At 39.6% G+C, this 22300-nt stretch overlaps 1 pseudogene; it reads right to left on the bottom strand.

Moving 5' to 3' along the window:
* Window positions 1-22019, bottom strand: part of LOC121956943 — a 48261-nt pseudogene extending 26242 nt beyond the window's left edge.
* Window positions 22020-22300: the final 281 nt, after the last annotated feature.

Genomic DNA, 22300 nt, shown 5'->3' on the forward strand with positions numbered 1-22300 from the left:
ATATACAGTACGATGCCTGTGGGCCAGTAACCAGTAATATAGTCCAACCGTAACACCTGGTGACAAAAATAAACTGTGATTTTTACAATATTGATGTATAGATGCGACTTTGTTTGCAGCATTTAATGTAGGACTTTTCATTTTTATTATTGATTAATCTGACAATTTTCTTATAATTAAATGTCTAGTTCAGAAAATGTCAGAAAATAGAAAGTCCAGAGTGATGTCTTACTTGTTTTGGCTAACAAAATCATCTAAAACCCAAAGGTAATAGGTGTACAGAAAAAGATGCAGCAAATCTCAACAGTGAGAGCTGAATGAGAAAAAAAAATCTGATAAAATTGTATTATTACTCATTGTTATAATCCTGGTAGCTGGCAATGTGTGCACCCTATATAGGATGAGTCTTTAGCAGTAGCTTGGGTTCAGTTCCAACACATGGCCCTTTGCTGCATGCTGAATTATCCATCCCTCTTCTCCTGTCTATCTTCAGTAGTTCTGTTCTTCATTTATTATATATATGAAAGCAAAATTTTTTTAAAAAAATCTTTAAAATTGTCTGGCTTTTATTTTATTTTATTTTATTTTATTTTATATCTAACTGACCTCCCCAGGTGGTTGGGAACAAATGCTCTAGGTCATGATCAGGCAACCTGAAGACTCATCTTTTCCTTTCCCTGTTTTATTTAAATACATTTATTTTCTGGGGAAAAATATAGTAATTCAAATGAAAAAGTTAAGTTTAAGAAAACGTCCAAATATTATATATCACCTCCTATTCATATGGTTCATATGTTCTGTGGGAGAGAGGGTATAGCTCAGTGGCAGAGGATTTTACTGCAGATCAAGAGATCCCCCATTCAACTCTGGGTGCCCCCTGTCTCACTAACAATTTTCTTATTCTGTGCTAAAATCTAAAGCCAAAACTCCCAAACAGTCTGTGTGGAATGTGCTGCAGAGAAGTCACACTGTGAGAATAATACGTTTAGCTAAGTCTCAAACTTGGCATTATAGCCATTGCCATCTTCTTTTTTGGAGCCCGAAGTGACCATATTTAGACAAGGAGCTGGTGTTGTGGAGGAGTGAGGTCCTGACTGCAGGTTCGCAATTCATTCTAGGTTATGACCGGGCCACCCAAGAGTGATTTTATTCTTTCCATTTTGTATTTGAATACATTCTCCTTCAGGAAAAAGTAAGGATTAAAAAAAGGGAGAATCACTGGCACCTCCCTCATAATGATATGCATATTAGATTTCATCAATAGTGTTAAAGAGGGTATATCTCAGTGGCAGTGCATTTGACTGCAGATCAAGAGGTCCCCTGTTCAACTCTAGGTGCCCCCAGTTTCACATTACTCTTGTTCTGTGCTGAAGCCAAACTTTCTAGTTGTGTGTGTGGAATGAGATGTTGAGAAGTGATTGAAACTGCAGCTCTGACACTTAGTAGTTCAACTCTAGATGCCCCCTGAAACTGTATACATAACTCAAGTACCACTTTTACCTTGTCCTGTCTCACAGGCCAGCGGGTGAAGCTTTGCACTGGGAATGTTGTTAATGCACATAGCTCTGTTTTGAGTGTCAATGGCAGCCACTGAGAAGCAAACAGACGAGATAATGGTTTCCAAGCAAAGACTTGACTGTGCTGAACACCTCAGAGTGTTTGACAAGAGATCAGACTAGACTAAATTTTTAAACCTATACATCAGTAAATATGAGCATATATTTTGTGTGTGATTTTTTAAAACTCTCCCCCTTGTGACTGCATCTTCATGGAAAGTAGTGCCTACAATTTAAACCTTCTTTTCACAGGTGGCACCTGTTTCTCTAAACAAAGATTTTTTCTGCACTGTCATAACTCCAAAAAAGTATTAAAAAAGAAAAGTTAAAAAAAATAATAATAAAGGTGGTCTCATCATGCTTATTCTTGGTCTTTATGAAGGCTTTCAGAGCACCATTGCAGCTGCATTAATACAGCACATGCCACTTAATCATAATGTCAATAATATAGTTCCAGCCAGGAACCTTTGCTGCATGACATACCTCCCCTCTCTCTCCCTCTTTTGTTTCCTGTCTGCCTTTTCACTGTCAACTTTCCAATAAAGGTGAAATGCCAAATAATAGTCTAAAATAAATAAATGGTTTTAATTGTTTTATTAGCTGCAAGTGGCATTTTATTTTTACCACAAGCTTTTATTTTGAGAGGGGAATTTTTAAATGAAGGAATGAATTAACAAAGCCTTTATCTCTCACAGTAAAAGTAGAAAAGAAGTAGTACTTAATGTCTGTTTGGTGTCAACTTTATGCTGCAGACAATCTGGCTTTCAGCTTTTTGGGAACAAATGGTTGGGGGGCCCATCTTTTGTGCTTGTGAGGCCCAGTGCACACACATCATCCTGCTTTTATCTGATACAAGATATAGTATGCTCTCTGTGAAACCCAAAATTGATGTGAAACAAACTGTTAACAAACAGTGGATGGTAGGAGGAAGCCCCCCCACAGAGCAAAAGATTTACAGACTTTAACATGAGGGTCAATTATGCACACACACACACACACACACACACACACACACACAATTTCTTCACTTATGGATGGGATTGATTTCTCCTGCTCAGAAGTACTTCCCTGCCAGCTGATTAGATGGGTGATTTATGAGTGACCATGAATAATGGCTCTCTGAGCTCTGCTAGAATTGACCTGAGAGGAGAGACGCTGGGGGTGCATGTTGAAAAGACAAATGGGTTAAGCGAGGTAAAGCCGAACACAGGGAACGAGATGAAGGGGGACATAAGAGCATTAGGCTGCTCCTGTACAGAAGCCTGGCTTTGCTGTGAAGCTCATTGTCTCAAGCCAGAGCAGACCTGAGACCTGCCAACTGCGCTCATCCCCCTCTGCTTTGTCGGGCCTGACAATGTCAATGCGTACTATAGAGGTGACGAGCCGACTGAAAGCGATGTATTAATAGAATGTAAATCACAAAAAGGTCCCTGCGGATGTAATACAATGCAACAACACTAATGAGTGACTGATTAACAGCTGTCCCATTAAAGTCATCTCCTTCTTCACACCTGACATTTCACTTTAAACAAGTTAATAGCTTAACTTCCACCCCTGTAGCTAGCGTGAAATTGGCACTTAGAGCATCATGAGTCGTGGACATCTATTTAGGGTGTGACAATGAGTCAATCAGTTACAAACACGCATGACTTCCTGCTAAAATTAATTAGCATTGTGTAATGAAATGTGGCTTTCGCCCTGCGGCAGAGAGGCTGTTTAAATCAGACATCTTGGAGGAGCAACCATTGACTTCCAAGCTTCGTCCGATGGCAGCAGCTCTGCACTCACACACACACGCACACGTGCTGCCACGAAGGAGAGCACACAGAGGCCAAATGCCACTGCCAGCCACAGTTGAATTTGTTTATTCCAGATAAGCAGAGACATCCTTGCCATCACAGTGACTGAACGCTGAGAAGATGATTTTGGCTGAGCTCGTGTGGAGGAAGAGGCGGGGATGTCTGTGCGCTCAGGGCTCGTGTTGGCGCGAATGTGTGTGATTAAACACACATACATGCACCCTGACAATGCACAGAGCAACTTCATATCCTAATTAAAGTTTTATTTAGGTTAAACTGACATGAACCTTTGACAATCAGGAACTGAGTTTACCTGTTGACATGAATGCTTCACTCAACACCAATATTCCTGTCCACCTGTGGTTACTGGTCTGCAGATTGAGTAGTCTCTTTTTGCAGTGCCAGACCCAGTACATTCTGGGCCCTAGGCAAGCTTCCTCCGTCCCCCCACTACCTCAAACAGTAAAAAACAAATGATCTTGTCTAACAAGCTAGAACAAGAGCTAATGAGAAATCTATCCAAATAAAAAACTTTCATCTCTTTGTTACTTTTTTTTGCACTGTGCCCTGAAAGGCTTTTGCCTTTTAATTTCTCTTTGATCCTCTCTACATTTGATCCTCTCCACATACACTTCACTCCACCGCACCCATCAATGCTCGAGCCTGGTCTGATTGTGTAATGGGTAGACCTGTATCATCCAGTTTTACACTGACTTGACTTAACATTGACACATGGGTATGGTGTCGTGTTTGTGAGTGCAGGGTGGAGGAAATTCACATTTGCTGTGAACCATGGGTTATGAATCAGGGTGTGATTGCAGGCAAGTGTGTCTGGGTGTGCCTCCTCACTCTGGGTATTTAAGCAGGTGGTGCCATTTTCTGTATGCTCCTATTCATGCAGGTGTGGATGTGACTGAATATTGTATTTAAATGGCCAAGCAATCTCTCATTCATTGTGTGCTTCTCTCTTTGCAGGCAAGGGTCTTCAAACAAAGGAAGAAATTGTAGCTTCTTGAAGTGTTGCAGTGTAGCCCTACGGTGTCGGCTGTAAGAGGACTGTCACTGAGCATGTAAAGCTGGTAGAAGCAAGAAACCTGCAGCGCTGCTGACCCTTGGCCCGCCCCCCCTCCCGTGGTAAGCAGGACTGACTTTTTATATGTAGAAAAGAGGTGACAGAGGAACAAGCATCATTTGTGTGTATGAGTTTGAACTGTATCATAAATCAGGTCATTTTAATAGAAATACCCTAGAGAAGGTGAGGAATGTAAATGTACTCAAGGCAAACCTAGGAACTTTTGCAGGCCTGAAACACAGAGATCTTGCCTCCCTGAGATGATTTACATGTCAGAGACAGGAACACAACATCCTCTGCACAACATCTTCTCTTTTTAGAACAGCTGTTTGTTCGTTCCCTTGGGGGGATAATTCACCCTCTGCTGGTCGGGGTTAAGCATCTTGCTCAAGGATGTTTAAGCAGATCCTTCCACTAGCGGGACACCCAATCAAAAAAACATACAAATGTGTTGGCAGACGCTGACCCTGACCCTCTTTCTTTTGACAAATCCACAGGACATCATTCATATTTATATCTGGCCATAGATGACAGGGGACAAGGATCTCTCAAGCTATTATACTTCTGGGTAATAACTCTGTGCCACTGGATAGCATCCATCAGCCATCATTCACTTTCATCCGACTGCTCCATGGACACTATCACTCCTCTGCCACTGTACTCGCCTGAAGGAGCGAAGCAGGCTGACTGAAGACCCCGGCTGCAGGAAGGGCCAAGGTTTATCAAACAACAATACTCAGAGACAGAGTTGAAGCAGAGTTCAGACCGAATTTATTAAAGTGATTCACAGAGAGCCGCCACATAGCGACACACATGTCATTGTAAATGACGGATTAACAGGTGAAAGTCAAGAGGTAAATGGATAATAGTGCAAAGCAGTAACCCTAATTGTAGCCATGCTGCCGACATAGATCTAGGGATGGCAGTGCCGGTGTGTCGTCAGGCTGAAATATCTAAACAACTTATGGATGGGTTGTCATGACATTTAACTCAGACATTTAACTCAGTTTCCCTCAGGATGAATGTTAAAAACTTTGGCATTCCCTTAACTTTTACTCTAGCTCCCTTATCAGGTCAAAATTTCAATTTGTCCAACACTTATGTTTATGACCCATATGCAAAATGGAAATTCCCATCAGCCTCAGCTGTACTGTGTGCCACAGTAACTGTTATTAGAAAAAGCTGCATGCTAACAAGCAATACCCATGATTAACAATAAGCTTGTCAACACTGTCATTCTGACCATGTTAGCTGTTGACGTCAGCTTTTAGCTCAAGTACCTAATTTAAGAGTCGGTACCATAAAGTTCCAATATGAATCCTTATTTCATTTAACACAACTTCTTCAAAGAACATGCAGCATTTTGCTCTCTCCATCTGCTGCTTAAAGTCGATTTTTTTTTTTAAAAATTCAGAAACACACCCAGACCTTTTCTCTGTTATTGGTGGTTGAAGTTTCCTCTTCCTTTATTCAGAGTCCTATATTAGACTGGTGTTTTGTCAAGTGTCTTTAGAGATCAAGAAAAGTCAGCGACCATGAAAAAGATGAAATAGAGGCCCAGTGAAATAGAGGAGGCAAGTGGATGCAAAGCTGCCGACATTAAGAATTGATTCACAGTTGCAGCCAAATTCAGCAGATGGTGAGTGAATGTAAACGGAACTGAGCAATCAAATTTCCAACAAAACACTTAAAGGATGCAGAGAAGGGGAAGAATGAAAAGATTGAAAAGGCATAAGAAGGCTGAAGGAGCAGAGAAGGCAACATACTGTCAGACTGGAGAACAAAAAGAGCCCTTTTGCAACAATATGTTCTCGCCTACGGTTACACTTGTTCTATTGCAACTTTAATCATCCAATCATGCTTGCCATGTCAACTGACAGGTCTGGTTGTGCAAAAATTGGATTTTGCTCACACTGATATTGGATCTAAATCCCAGAAATGAAAGATGCCAGGCTAGCATTGTCATCAACACGTTCCGGATGCCATCCAGTGACAAGGAAAGGAACAGAGAGAAAATAATGGAGGAACACATTTAAATAAGCACAGGAACTGCAGATTTTGAGGCCAGATTTAGACATATAGCAATGCTATGTTTATAAAATCCGATTTTTATGATCAGCTTTTGAAAATGGCACTGGAATACAATCACACACAAGCTAGAAAAAAATGTCTTATCAAGAATCGCTAGAAGAAAGAAACTACACATTCGCTAAGCCGAGCGCACGGTCTCCATAAATCGATTGTTGCCAGAGGCAAACCCTTCCGCATGCCTCACAGCCGAGGCGCGCACTGTTTACTGTAACATAATGAAATCTCCTACATCACATTAAAGACCACACAGCGCTGTGCTTACATTTCCCCACATCAACTTACAGAGCAGAGTCTCTTCTTGGTCACAGCTATGTATGGCTTCTGCTTTCATGAGAGATGAAATAAACACAATCTTACAGTAGTGTTGCCTTGTTTTGTATTCCGCTCACGTTTACATGCACAATAATATTCCACTTTTATTCCAGATATGACAATACTCTGAATTTTATGCGGGTCATGTAAACAGCATATTCTGTTTAGATATTCTAAATTTGGCCTTATTCAAATTGTAATTGTTAAAATTAATTGTATTATTTGGGTTTTAGGAGCATTCTTTGGACATTAATGCAGTGCATTCAGAATATGCATCTCCATTGGGTTTTTATGGCGGATTACAACACATGGCCTCTTGTCCATTTACGGTCAGCTCTGTCATTGTTCATTTTACACAAACCAAACTAGCCAACAGTTTGCAAGGCTGTGGCACAGATGGTTGTCCAAAAGAAAAGCCCCACATTTTTGTTTGGAAGGAGAAACAAACTGACCCCTAAACAGCATGAAAGGCTTGCATATCAACAGTTTTTTTGGATATGCACAAATTTTGCAATATAAATCTTTTCAATAAGGTGGTTAAAGGAATGAATAATGAAGGCTGTGTTTGCACAAGTCTGCCACAAGTGGAAAACTGGGGGGGTTCCTATTTTGATGCAAAGAAGCAAAATGGGCCAAGTGGCTCCAGGCGTTCTATTTCTCCATATTTTGATGTGATAAATGACATGATAGGGCATGTAAATCAGATGGCTGTATATAAACTGGAATGTTAGTGGAATATTCATTTTCATTTAACAGCTTAGTATGAATATTGTCTTTTTCAGGGCAAAAACCTGAATTTTTGTGCATGTTAACATAGTCAGTGTTACATAAAAAGAGTCATCTGCTATCCAGCCAGTCTATAATGTGCTGTAAAATACAATCCTTACCATTTTCATGAAATCCAGCCCTATTTTCCTGATTTTTTATGTCAGCATTGTCAGCATTTTTACCAATAACCAATCAATGTTTTGCATTTAGTTATTACAGGGATAGTTTGGGTTTTTTGAAGTGAGGTTCCATGGGGTATTTATCCATAGTCAGTACATTAGATAGTGGATGTGTCAGCACGCCTCCAGTTTGGAGAAGCATGCAGGAGTCAAACACAGAAGCTAAATGATGTACTGCTGTGGAGAGTGGTCAGAAACAAAAATTGTTTTAGCCCAAAAAAAATATCAGGTTAAATGTTCTCTATATTGAGAGTTTTTTCACTGGTTTATCTTTCCTTCAGAATGTCTGTTTCGACAGAGAAATCATTAATGGCTTCCCCCATCTCTGTTCTTGTCAAAACCACCAGATTTCATTGATAAAAACTGTAATTTTGGCTTGCTGAACATGGAAGGTGCAGGTTTGCCAAGTGTCTCCATCAGTTGGTCAGTTTGTGTTATTCTTTGACACTGGTGAACTAACCCTTTTGAATGCCAGAGTCACACAATTACACAAACTAACTAAGTGACTGAAGCAGCTGTAGACCAGCAGCTCTTGTGTTCAGTAATGTTATTTTTCTCAATGGACTCTGGCTTTGAAGATAGTGATAAAACACCCCTATTTTCCTGTTGGAAATCACTGTCTGACATTAAGGTAAAGTGGTGAAAACATTCCCAATATGGTGTACACTTAACCTTTTTTTTAGGTGGGACTTTTTGTAGGCTGACCCATCCACACCAGTAGATTACTTGGCTTTAAAGGCAGCTATAAGAAATGCAACACATTTGTCACTGTGGTTTGTCAAAAATGCATCTAAAAAAGCAAGCAATTTTTGACTCTTCTTTTTTTTTGTCAGCAGACCAGTTTTTTGCAAAGGAGTAATGGAAGGAGTAGGAACCTCTCTAAGCACACGTCTAACACTCCAGCATGGTAAGTAACTGTGTCCTGCTGTTGTGTGGAAAACTATCTGCACTGTAAACCATTACACTTGTGGCTTTTCTGTTGTGCTCTGACAAATTAGCTTCTCAAGTACTGTTTGCTGTCGATTAAACCACAATGACTATTATCGAGATAACCACACGTGTCGCCAATTCTGAAATCAAGACAAAGCGAATAAGAATAAACCATCATGGTTAATGAACGAGACAGGCTCGCTGACCTCAGGGGGAAATGTGCGTGTGTGTGCGCCCTGAGGCTTAGACAGAAGTGGGCTGAAGCTGAGGGGTCACGACTGCTCCCGTGCTTTCATGCCAAACCAGAGACAGGAGCAGTGACGAGATCCAGAGACAAACACAGTGTGCCAGCCGAGGAAGCTGCTGCTGCTTTCCCCTACGGCCTGCACATACAATCACTAAGTCATTATCATCCTCAGAACAAACACGTTCTTTATGTAATCTTTATGTAAACGATCTGTCTTAAGGCTTCTTTAGGAGAGAGGTTTCAGTTCCCTCGACTACTAAAAACTGCATTCAAGACAGTCCCGTGCAGCAGAGGCCCAAACCAATAATAAACAGAGAATAGGAAAAAACAGAAACAGCACAGAGCTATTTAAAGTGAGGCCTTAAGCATTTCTGTCAAGTGGATCTTTTTTCCTCCTTTTTTTTGTTTTAGAGTCTCAAAGTGTTAGCCTGTAAGGCTATCATCAAGGCTACACTAGTAGCACGAGAGCATCTGTGCGCGCCTTTGGGCTTTTTCCTACCCATCACACCATGGTGGGCCATGGCTCTGATAATCCTGAGGCCTTGTGGCCATGGAAACCCACTCATGTATGAATGTTACTTTGTTTAAACATGACTCCAGGAGGAGAGGGAGAGGAAAGGACAGGACAGGACAGAGCTGTCCTGGGAGACACGTCACGTGTTGGCGATGTAACAGGAAAGAGAAACAGTCACTGCTTTTGTGGTTTTCTTGCCCAAAAAACACGAGGAGGCTGACATGTTGTGTGTGAGGGAATTCCCTCGATTCACTGCCATCAAAACGTCTTTATTAAGATTGAATTATGTGAATCAATCACAGATCAATCAGTCTATAAAACAAGTAAACGCCGCAAGAAATTTCTTATATATGTTGTAAATATTAAAAGAAAAATCACAGATAGGGTTAGGCTTGAAATTTATTATTATACACTTATTGTTAGAATATGAGCAAAAAAAGGGACTACAACTAACAGTTGTTTTCATTTTTTTGAAAATCAACCGATAAGTTAATCTTTTCATCGATTTTGCCCACATTCAGTGGGGTTCTCTTTGTCTGCCTTTTGTGCACGCTTTTTGTGTTGCTGCTGTTTGCACCCTCTCAGGAAAAATAAAAAACAAAACAGGATTTGTTGGTTTTCCCGGTTTCATATCATTGTAAATAATTTACACTTTGCAGTCTTTTAACGTTTGGTCAGTTGAAATAGAATATTTGCAGATACTACTTTTGGCTCTGAGAGCTCATAGTGGCCATCTGTTATTGATTTTTATAGATAGAAATAAATTATCACTAAATAATGATCAAAATAGCTATTTACAATTAAAATGTGACTATGTGATAACCTTATAAAATTCATTTGTTTTAGTGGTAAATTAGTAGTGTAGAGATTGGTTTCCTAAGCAGTTAATCTGCCTCTTAGTCCCTTTTTAATCTTTTGTTCATGTTGTTTATAAATAATAAATAAACAAAACAAACAAAAAACATTTTCTGGAGCGTTAGTCCAAAACCCTGAGATATTAAGTTCAAATTTGACAAAAAAGTGTAGTAAATAGTGCAGTGTAGTATGTATTTAAGTGATTGATTAATCATTTGAGTTTATTTTCATTTTCAGTTCATTATTAAGGCACCAACAACCATTCAAAAAGTAGCTGTTTGCTTGGAATAAACTTTCCCAAAGATTCAAATATTGGATGTCCTCAGACAGACGGACCTTCTGTTATTATGAAACCATCTGTGCCACACAATCCATAAAACACTACTTGAAACATTTTGATAAAGTGTCACTTATTAGAGCGATAACACCTGTTGTGGTGATCATTTTGGGTAACACATGAGCTCATGAATATGATGATTAGTATTTGTGGATTTACAAAAACATAGAGCATACCTCAACTCTGCCTGCAACATCCCCTAAAAACCTACTCTACCGATTTGAAAGGCTCCAGTTAACTCTACTGTAGTCTTAGGTACGAGGTCTTCATAAGAGACTGTGTAAACAGTGAAGATGACCCCGGAGCATCTAGTGTCTGGAGGAACATGTTGTATATAGAACAGTGTCTAAAAATAACCCTTTGCTAGCTTGTCTCTTTCAAGCTTTTTATTAGTGTCCCCGCTTGTATTTGTTCAATTGAGTGACATTATTCTCTACAACAATTTAAGAGCCACCACTCTGTTGGCTGACGTGGTATAAACAGTTTCAAAACAAAGCACATTCAAAAAGAGACTCAGCTGATGGTATTTACATTCTAAGGGGCTGTACTTTATTTATCAGAGTAGGAGGGAGGCTGGGACTCCATTTTCTGTTTTATATCATGCTAAGCTAAAAATATTTTTCCTTTAGCCTCCCTGAGTGACTTGGAAAAAAATTGCATGACCCTTACTGCACCGTAAATAACCATATTTCACAGTTTATAGATATGATTAAAGGGTGTGATTTCAGAGATTTGGTGAATAAAACATGCCTTTCAAATCCACTTGTTGGTTTTGGGGTTCTAGGGGTCTTTAAAGCCTGGGTAAAGCTAAAACAAATATGTGTAATGAGTCTATCACACCACAAAAAACGTCTTATTAACCACTCATATTTAAATGATATAAAAAATCGTCAAGAAATGGAAATGGTGACAGTTAAAGGTCTAACTCCACAAATCAGTTTGACACAGTTCCCAGTCTTTTCACGTTTTCAACAAGTATTTTCAAACATTTATAATGTGATTAGAAAGAAATCACTGGTTTTACTTTACCTGTTTTGTAACACCTCTCCCCTCTCATAAATAATGAACAGTCCCTCACCCGACTCAATAGTTGTATTAGCAAAGGTGGAAATAAACTTAAAACAAAATTAAATTAATGACTTCACGATAAGCGTCCTACAAAAAACAAATTCCTATTTGTACTGGAAAACAAAATGTTCACACTCCTATGCATTTTTCATGAATAATTAATTAGCTATGTGAGTCAGTGGAGGTCGTGACCTTTTGCAGTGTGGTGAGTAGTGGCAGGGTGGAGAGTCTGCAACATCTGACACAACACTGATGAAATGGGAGTAATATGTGCATTTGGTTGTTCTGGTGAATCGTGATACCCCAAAAATGTCTCCTTTCCAGAATTACATTTTGGACTTCACGTGATCCTCCTTGTGTCCTCAACTACTTTTTAGTTTTCTCTGCTCTGTGGTAAAGCTTTCCTCAAATTCCTGCTCGTTTCTCTGTGTGTGTGTGTGTGTGTGTGTGTGTGTGTGTGTGTGTGTGTGTGTGTCTGTGTGTGTGCGTGCGTGCGCCTTAATGTGTGGCGGAGTGTGGCAGCAAGGCGGTGACAGGGTGTCGGCTGCGGTCTGTGAACCTGGCTGCTCGGTTGTTCTGCCAGTGACAGAGAGCAAGGGGGACGTCGCCCAACCATGGCTGCCCCAGCTGGGCCAATCAGGCGTGAGTGCTCGTGGCCGGATCAGCGCACGTCTTCCGCCATGTGCAGAGCTGTGTCACAGATCCCCGTATGGATTCTGATATGTTCTCCACAGTGTCAGCGGCACGCTGCTGATCACTCTTGTGTGTGTTTGTTCGGATAATGAAGCTGGCTCTGAGTGCTTAATGAAATCCCGGCAGCCTCCTTCACTGCACCTGTGCTGATAGTATTTCAGAGGATTACAGAGTCACATGGCTAAACACTAAGGGGCTGTTGAAAACTTTTGACTGCTGTTGGTTTTTGAAAGTTGAAACCAGTAAATGTAGGCCTTAAGCTAATTTTTTGTGTCACCTTAAAAATATCCCAAATAACACACATAATAAGGGGCTCCCCCAGGATGTTGTTCTTAGCAGGCTGGGAAAGTCTGTTCAACACTATTTAAACCTTTATGACATAAAAACTCTGGCTAATAAAGTTTTGATGGGAGTAGCAGTTCTGGCAAGTTTACCCACTGCTAGTGCAACTCTTACATCTCTGGGGCTTGTAAAGTGACACTAAATATCCAACTAGCTTTTCTTAAAAATTACCAATAACACATGAAAAGATTATTTCTTTTCTTTCCCTCTGTATTTCTTTTACCTGTTACCTGCCAAGGGGCTATGGATACAAATTATAAGTCATGTTAACTCTGGCCATAACTCTCTTTTAACAGCTTTAGTTACTATGTAGATTGTGGAAAAATCTACATGATGTGTTGTTACAGATGAAATTGCCCAAAGTGGTTTAAAAGGTAACTGTTTCAACTTGATCCCTATTTTCCCATGTTTTTGTGTCCAAGTGACTGATAGGACTAATTGTGTAAAGGTACTACAGGTTGCATTCCTCAGTCCCATTTCATCAAATAATCTCGAAAATTAATTTCAGGGTTTAAAATCAAGAGACTAAAGTCTACAGTGAGAGCTAAACACTGGAAACAAACTCTAGTGGACTAAACTAGGAACCCATTACAAAGGCAAAACACAGAGGCTAAATTAATGGTTTGAACACACGAGGAAAACTAGGAATCTAAAAGAAGAAGAAGAAGAAAAAAAAACTTAACTTGGGAAATAAACTAGGAAATTAAACTTGGGAACTAAACACAGGTATTAAATTTGGGAACTAAACAATGGGTGTAGTCTCAGGGACTAAACTAAAATCTGGAACCAAATTTAGAAGATAAACCCTGTAACCAAACTCTAAACTCTGGGACCGTATGCGCCTTAAATATCAGTCTTTCTTTCAACATCTGGTTGTCTTGTTGGATGTAATGAAGTTTTCAGTTTAACTTAAGATCCATTAAAGTTGCGGTCTGCACAAGAAGTGATGTGTTTCTTGTTCATATTGAACCCAGCAGTTCAGTTTATTTATTGTCAGATGTTATTAAATGTTCAACAGACTGCAGCTGTTAATTGGGACCTTCCTTCAAGCTGTTGCTGCCATTGTGCTAAGCTACAGTATAACACAAAGCTGTAAAGGCACAGACTGTAATTTAAATGTCAACAAAAGTGTAGCCACATCACCACAAATGAACTGAACTCAAAACATCTGAGCAAATATAACTTCCAGTGTGAAGATTTGTGATGTTTTCCGATGCTGATAAATGTTTGCTGACATCATTAAAACAGACATGATGATTTCAGCTAGGCTAAAAAAGTAGTGGAAGTTCACATTCATTAGCAGTCATTTTTTTTTGACAGCGTAAGAATTCTATTATTTTATTTGTCATATTGTTATATTAATTGAAAATCTTTTGGACTATTTGTCAAATAAAATGAGGAGTTTGAATCCGTTATATTGAGCTCTGGAAAATTCTGATTGCCAGTTCCCAATATTTTGTCACATGTTAAAGACAACATGATTAATAAACTAATTGAGACAATAGTCAGTCATTTAATTTATACTCAGAAGTTACATGCGAAATGTATTATGTAAATACTCGTGATTCATGGACTCAGAAAATACCGATTTGGCCTTAAACCACATGACTAGAGCAGCACTCAAACTGATATTCTGAATAAATTCAAGTCAGGAATACACTTAACCTACTCTGACAACACAAGATGAAAGTGAAACAACAGGTATGAGTCACATGAGCACAGTCAGCTGTGCAGGAGCCCAAATGTTACCTCACCACTACTGCAGCCAGCAATGTGACTAAAAACAGAGAGGAAGGTTGTGTCATTGGAGACTGACAGTGAATGAAAGGCATCTCTCTGCCTTCACTCCTGTCACGTTGTGACTCCGCCCCTCCTGTGACCCCGGGGAAGTGGCATAAGACCTGTCACCCCGAATCACGGCCCAGCCCACGACAGCCGAGCTCATATGTAAATGTGTCAGCATGCGCAGATTCACGAGTATGACATATCGGTTTGAATATGCATGTTCAACACTGACTGGAGCGTAAACATCCCTGTACGTGCAGGCCTCAGTGCATTTGTGTGTGTATGTGTGTGTGTATTTCCGGGCACACAGTGTGTATGTCTGAGTTGATCCTAGTATGTTATAGTGACATTCCCGGTGGGAAGGAAACTCGCGACTGTTTTCATTTGCTAGACTGCCCATATCTCTTCATGAGTACAGGCTGGGTCAAAGTGACATCTGATTTCATCCACACTCAGCGGGGTTCTCTATGTCTGTCTCCATCTTTTTCTCTTCCTGCACATGTCTGTGCAGCTTACACCTTCTCCAAGTGAGGATTCACCACTTTTCTCTGTTTCACATCATTGTAGATTATTTATACTCTTTTAGTTTGCTGGCTGATGGTATGCCAAAATAGGCAATTTCACTTTGGGCTTTAGGAACATACGATCAAAATTTGTCCTATGGTCAAAAGTCCAGTGATCAGGACTAAGGGGCATGTATTGGCAATAATGATATATAATATTAGTAACTATATTTTTCTAAGTTTAATATCATCTTTCTGATACCTGAGAATGAGTCACTTATATCTTCATATGCAGCACATCCTCCTTCATGGAGTCAGCAATGTTGTTTCGCACTAGCCAGGATAGTTGTCCTACACACCTACATGCAGGAGAAGTTTCAGTTCTGCATCCTCACTGCGACAGTACATGACACTGATTCCTATGCACTGGACCTTTAATTTAAATAAGTTCTCACACTACAGTGAAAATTATTGTTAGTTCCAATGTGATCATTTCACATAATGTGGCAGAAAAGTTAAAATGTAAAGTGTTAAAATGTTAGCTTAGAGATGATAGCTTAGAGTAAACTTATGTCAGTGGTAAATTGGCAACTAACAATTGTTTTATTATCAGTTCATACTGTATGTCTTTTATTTAAATTCAGTCTTTACAAAACATAACAAAAAAGGTAAAAAATGTCAATCATGGCCTCTCAGTACCCAAAAATGATTCCTTAAAAGAGCTTGTTTTAAATGATCAACACTACCAAATCCAGAACAATTCAATTTTGGTATAAAAAAGAGAGAAAGCAGCATATTCTCGCATTTGAGAAGTTGAAACTGGCAATTTTTTGGCACTTTGCTTGATAAATATGTTAAATGGCATAATCAGTTACCACAATTGTTTCCCACTAATTTCCAGTTGACTTACAATCAATAAATTATCAACTGTTTATTACAGCTCTATGGTAAATATGTGAAATTGGAGTGTGTGCTCTTACTTTGAGTAAAACTTAAATGTTTGCAAATAGACAGTGGTAGTGCTAGACCACTCAGTATGGGGGCACCAGGCTGGTGGCCACATGTGATTTTAGGAGTATCACATATATTAAGCACAACTGTCACCAATCAGGAATAATTACAATTTCCGCTCCCTGTGGTTAAATGTCGGGTGAGAAGTGTAGGAAAACATTTGCCACAGTTAGGGGAACCAGAGTATTGGCCTGGCTTAATATTATGGGGGCATAGGCCTTACTTGCCCCCCTTAAGACTGCTGTTGCAATCCAACTATATAAAATGGAAGTATATATTTGCTGCATTGCTTTTGCAATGTGAACACATGTGTTGCACCACTCCTCACATGCAGCAGCAGTGCTACATGGATGACATGACTCATGGTGGTCAGGATTCCCTTTGTTGGACAAAATCAGACATTTCACTTTCATTTCTTGCAAATTAAAGACTCAGAGATCAGCTGTGGCATCACGGCAACACGTGCACTGCCACAACTGGAAAAACTCATTTAGCGAAGGGTCAGGGCCGACTGCAAGGCTCGTTTCCTGAGGAGTCATCGTGAGTCACAGAGAGCACGACATAACCCTCCGTTGCTCGTCCTTGTCTAATATTTGGAGTCTTCCCTAAAATATTTTCTCTTAAGACTATGATCGTCTAGCACAAAACTGATTCATCAAAATCAAGTCAGCTGACTAAATTAGGGAAAGTTAAAATCTTCATCATTTATGGCTCAAACTGTGAGGCTCATAATTTCTAAATTTAATGACAGTTTAATTACATTTTTAATCTTCACAATTATCTTAAGACAGCAGCCTGACCAATTATTTTCATACCAATGTTTCGGAACTAATTTCACCATATTCACTCAATCAAAAATGAGACAATTCTCCCAGAAAATTACTATTTGCTCATTGGAGATATTGTTCCATCACATGTCCAAATCTATTTACACTGTACTTCCCATGGCCCCATCAGTACAGCCAGACCAAAACGGGAAACTACGCTTAGGGAATGAAAGTGGGTGCATTCGATGACCTCTAACAATAATCGCCCGGTAATTACAAAGAGAGCCAAGCACCTTGCCTCTGCTCTTACTTTAATACTGTGTACAGGAACTGGCAACTGGAAAATGCAGAGCAGAGTACACAGTGTCAAGCAGAGGGAATCCAGACTCGTTGGCAGGCATAAAAACACAGTTTTCCCTCTGTGTGCTGCACTCTGAGGATTAGGCCTGGCAGCGTGCTCACGTCTGCTAAACAAGATATAGACATAATACCTTGATATTTCACGTTGCAAAAAGCCAGTTAGGGAAGGCTGCAGCGGTGACGGATCTCCCATCATCTCCGCATATTTCTCAACTCATCCACAACACCCCAGTCACCAATCACTCACTTTTTTGCCAGTAGTGTAACATGTTGACTGTTTGTGCTGCGAAACCTGCTCCTCATATATAAGTGGGTATGTTTTTGATGTAGTGGCTAAAAGCAGAAAATTTACCTCTTACTGTACTGGCTCCACATCACACATTCTGAAGGGAAGAATTGGGAAAAACAGGAAGTGAATTACTCCAATTATTCAAAATAGCTGCCTAAAAAGCATGTAATTGACTTATACAGATCCTGCAGACATTTAACCAGACAATTATCTTAATTGTAAATGACTGATTTAATTGCAAGTGATTAACATTTTAAAAAACCCATTAAAATAACAGCATAGAGGTAGAGAATTTGATACACGTAATGTTCTGGTGATGTTTGAGATTAAAGGGATTTTAATGGTAAGGCAATTCAGATTTCAAAACTGTATCGTCTAGGCCTGATGCCGGTGAATGCTGTGACTGTATTATGTAGTACATCTGGCGGAGAGTGGCGGAGCTTTGATGTTGATATTTTCTTGACTGGTTAGGAACAAGCACTGCAGTTTAACATGACATGAGATCATTTGTGCAACTTCCTGTTTGTATGGAAATAAGGACCTCTTTTGTTTTCATTTATATATCCGTAGTTAAATGTCAGATAAAATCATGATGCTCTATGCAAAGTCTCAAGCAAATGTGCTGCACTTAAATTCAATACACTATTATTGATTGCAACTCCCAGGAGTGTTAGTCTTGCTTTTAGCTATGAATTGAAGATGGACAGCATAATAGATTCTACAGTAAATGGCAATATGGATTTTCATTTTATCATAACACAAAAAAAAATTCAGTAGTATAGTATTTAAGCCAAAGCTCTATATTGAGCTGTGAAGCACTTCAAGACTAATAAAAACATTTAAATGTTAACAAACGAACCAAGTTCCATGAGTATGTGCTTTGCACATGGGTGGATTATGAGACAATGGGCTCCCAGGCACAGATATGCAAAAAGCCCCCATCACCTCTCCTCTCCACCAACTCTTTGTATACATTTTCTTTCTTTTTGGGGTCATTTTGTGTCTTTTTTTGCCATTTTGTGTCTCTGTGTAGTCATTTTAAGTTTTTTCGCAGTTCATTTGCATCTCTTTGTGGTCACTTTGAGTCTCTTCCTGGTCAATGCGTGATAATATGAGTGACATTTTGCAGTTGAAGGCCAGAGGGGCTCCTGACGCTTTTTGGCCTTTGCACAGGAGGACTGTTCAGTAATCCATCCATGGCTTTGCTATAGTGGAGTTAATTTAATCAAGCATACCATCCATAGCCAAATATTTTCAGTACCTGTCATTACATTTCATGCTACAATTCAAGGAACCTTTGAAACACATGATGAATTTCTAAAATTTGGTGCACGAACTGCTCAACAGTATTTGAAATAGTTCAAATTAGATCCACATTTACCAGCTACAGCAGTTAAGTGCCACTTAACACATCTGTAACAAAACAAAAATAATAATAATAATAATAATAATAATAATAATAATAATAATAATAATAATAATAATAATAATAATTATTATTATTATTATTATTATTATTATTTATTATTAGTAGTAGTAGTAGTAGTAGTAGTAGTAGTAGTAGTAGTATTTTTATTATTAATATTTTTATTGTTATTTATTATCTAGTATATAATAATAATAATAATAATAATTATGATGATAATTGTCATCATCAACATAACTGACTATTTTTTTAATTTAATTTAATAATACTTTTATTTTGCTATTAGGATTTGTGTATTTCAACCTAAGTGATATGTTTTAATGCAGGACTTGAAAACAAAGTATTGTTTCTGCAGTACTGGTGCTACCTTTTACTTAAGTAAAGGGTTTAAAAAAGCATGTAAAGTTGTGACATATGAATGTGCTTGAAATCTCATTCTTCCATCATTCAATTTTTAAGTCAAGACAGTGCTTTGCTGCATAGTTGATAGCCAGTTCTGTCAGTGTTGGTAATTATAGCATATTAAGGAGATCTTTTTGGGTACCTTTTCTTGGATGGACTTATTTTCTGAAGAAACACTGTAAAATGCTCTGTTTTTATATATTACTATTAGATATGTTATAAATCCAGCTGCCAACTAAGAAGCTAACGTTTCTCAGACTTTTCTAGGACGTCTTCTGATCATTTAATAAACAACCATGCACAATTTATCACTAAGATCTGCCAAGTCATGGCTTTTTTGGTAGCAGGAGTGTTTCTTTCCAAGAGTATAATAATACAGAAAAAAATGCTGTATATTTTAAATGAAAAGAGGACAGGGGCCCATTGGTCATGATACTAACTGAAGTGATGGGGCATTTCCTCGCTGCCACACAGAATCTGCTCCTCATCTCTCTCTCAGTGCTGGAGTGCACAGGGGTCGACTTTCCCCTCTCTTATATTCCTCCTCCAATGCACACAAAATAGTGGTCTTGGGGGGAAGGGTGCAGGGGTAACAAGGTGCAAGGGGTATCAGGCAAAAGAGATGGACTGCCTCGCAGGAATTATTTCACATACAGAAAATGTTAATTGCAAGGCTTTGAAATGCCAAAAGTGCACTTACAAGATGGAAATATAGAAGAATGAATGGAGGGCAAACTGAGGTAGATATGCTTCTATTGGCAGATTTCCCAAAAAAAAAAATTCTGCATAAATGCATAGCATCCATATGTTATACAGAAAGCAAGCATCACTCATGAGTACTAAGCTCTTTCAGCTGGCAATATCCCAAATCCATCACAGTGACTTAACATAGTGAGGCTTTTCTAAAGCACAGGGGAGAAACTCATTATGGTGGCTCATATTTGAGCTATTGCTGCTCTGGCGTTGACAAATACTCCACACGGGAACCAGTGTGGCATATTTCAAAGGCATCCAGCACCACAATGAAATGGTTTCTCATCACGGTGAATAATGCCGGGTGCTGGCTGCTCCCCAGGTTAGCCGCTCTGAGTGGGGGGTGTGTTTCTTTTGATTTATTGACTTAAAAAATGATGAGATAATCGCTGAATCAGGGGGTGTGTGCATGCAGGGGGATGTCAAAGCAGTTCTTACCAATTTCTTTTAGAAGAGAGGTAAAAGAGGGCTTGTGCACCATGGGTAACTGCATCATTGTGGATAAAATGTTTTTATATGCAGAGTTGCTAATTATTTGACGCTTAATTATGCAATTATTGATGGTAACTGTTATAAAAGTGGCATTATGGTGTTCTTTATTCAACTGCTTAGCAATGAGAATCTATTAAGCAACATACCTGTTTTATTATAATAAGCCCTGTAGCTCTAATTAGCGCTTTTGTCAAGGTATTTGAACTAATTTAGCTCTGTAGCTTTTGTTAATGTGAGCCTGCAGCACTATTAAATACAAATCACTACAAAACTAAAAAAGCTTTTCAACACTTGGGAAACATATTCATTATTAATGAATCTCAAGAGTTTGCGAATAACGTCATTACAAAGTCTGCCTGTACTTCCACTAATTTGAACAGCTCCTGCAGGATTTAACCAGATCCCGAGGAGATTCCCTGCACCGCCCATCTACACCATGTTCCTGCTGAAATGATTTGAGAACAAAAGATGAGACACTGTGGCTCAGTCTCCAAATGTGATCAGCATTGCTTTCTTTAAGGAAAATATTATATTTGATTCGAAACTGATGGGCGGGCATATGGACCCCAATTTATCAGGTTATGTCAATTAAACGCGCAGGCAGAAGCTGCTTCACAAAGCACGTTTGTACAGAGAAGTTGCTCTCTTGTTGCTCACAGCTTGGCCTTGGCCAACGTGTTACACTCGCAAAATAACATCCAGTGCAAAATAAAACAGACATAAACCACAAATTTGCAACCTTCGTCTGTGCGTTATGGTGCCAAACGGTGCGTCCATGACCCCCAACATCCACTCTCACCAGGGTTTTCATTGGAATAGAAATGAGCCACATTGTGAACAAAGATGAAAATTGTCACAGTACAGGGAATTATTAGATAATTTCTTACCGCTATGCGAGTCTGTGAAGATGCTTTAAGATGTAAGGTGGTCCTGTTTTTGGGAGGGGAAGGTCGTTTTGGACTTGCTGATGTCCAAACTTGAATCCCGCCGTTGATTATCTGCTCCACTTCTCAAGAGGAACCAGCAGGGTGTTTCACTGATTGTCTTTTTATCTCATAGCATCACTACGAGATGTCTGAGCATTATTTGTCCATGCCAGCCACGTTATTCAGTCTTCGGTCGAGCTACGTCGATTGAACTATGTGGTCTGCTGCGTAAAACCGGTGCCAAAATTCCTGCGGGCCCATTCCGTTACAGCGATGCTAGACAATAGTCTGGTCATTTTGGCACGGGCTGAACCTTCTCCGCTGCCAGGAGCAGTTGCGTCGGCTAATTACAACCAAATCTTGAGAGCTAGTTTGCTCATATCTCTGTGACTGGCCCGAGAATTTGGTAATAAATATCGCTCACATGTGCCAGCTGGCTCCGGTATTGTCTTTCGGGTTCCTCATCTTTTCCTTCCTCGCAGGAGGAGTGGACAGTGGAGTTGCCGATCTGTTGATCGCTGGAGGTCCACCTCCATCCAGCGGTGTCTCGTATTTATCAGGACCGGGCTTTTCCGCCGTGTACAGTGTGACACTGGCTGAACGGGGGTCTCGTTGAGTGACAGCTGGATTCTCTGACTGAAAGCCTGGCGACCCCTCTTTGCAGGGGAGCTGTAAAGCAGGATGTTGCGCGTCCGCGTCTTTGACAGTGCGCGCACCCGACAGGTCACACATCCTGGGTCCACAAACATCTGCCTCATAAAAAAAAGGGTAAATAAGCCAATTTACAAAAACCTGTACTTTGTGTTTATATTGTGCAGCATCT

Source organism: Plectropomus leopardus, chromosome 17 (genome assembly GCF_008729295.1).
Source record: "Plectropomus leopardus isolate mb chromosome 17, YSFRI_Pleo_2.0, whole genome shotgun sequence".
Classification (NCBI taxonomy): domain Eukaryota; kingdom Metazoa; phylum Chordata; class Actinopteri; order Perciformes; family Serranidae; genus Plectropomus; species Plectropomus leopardus.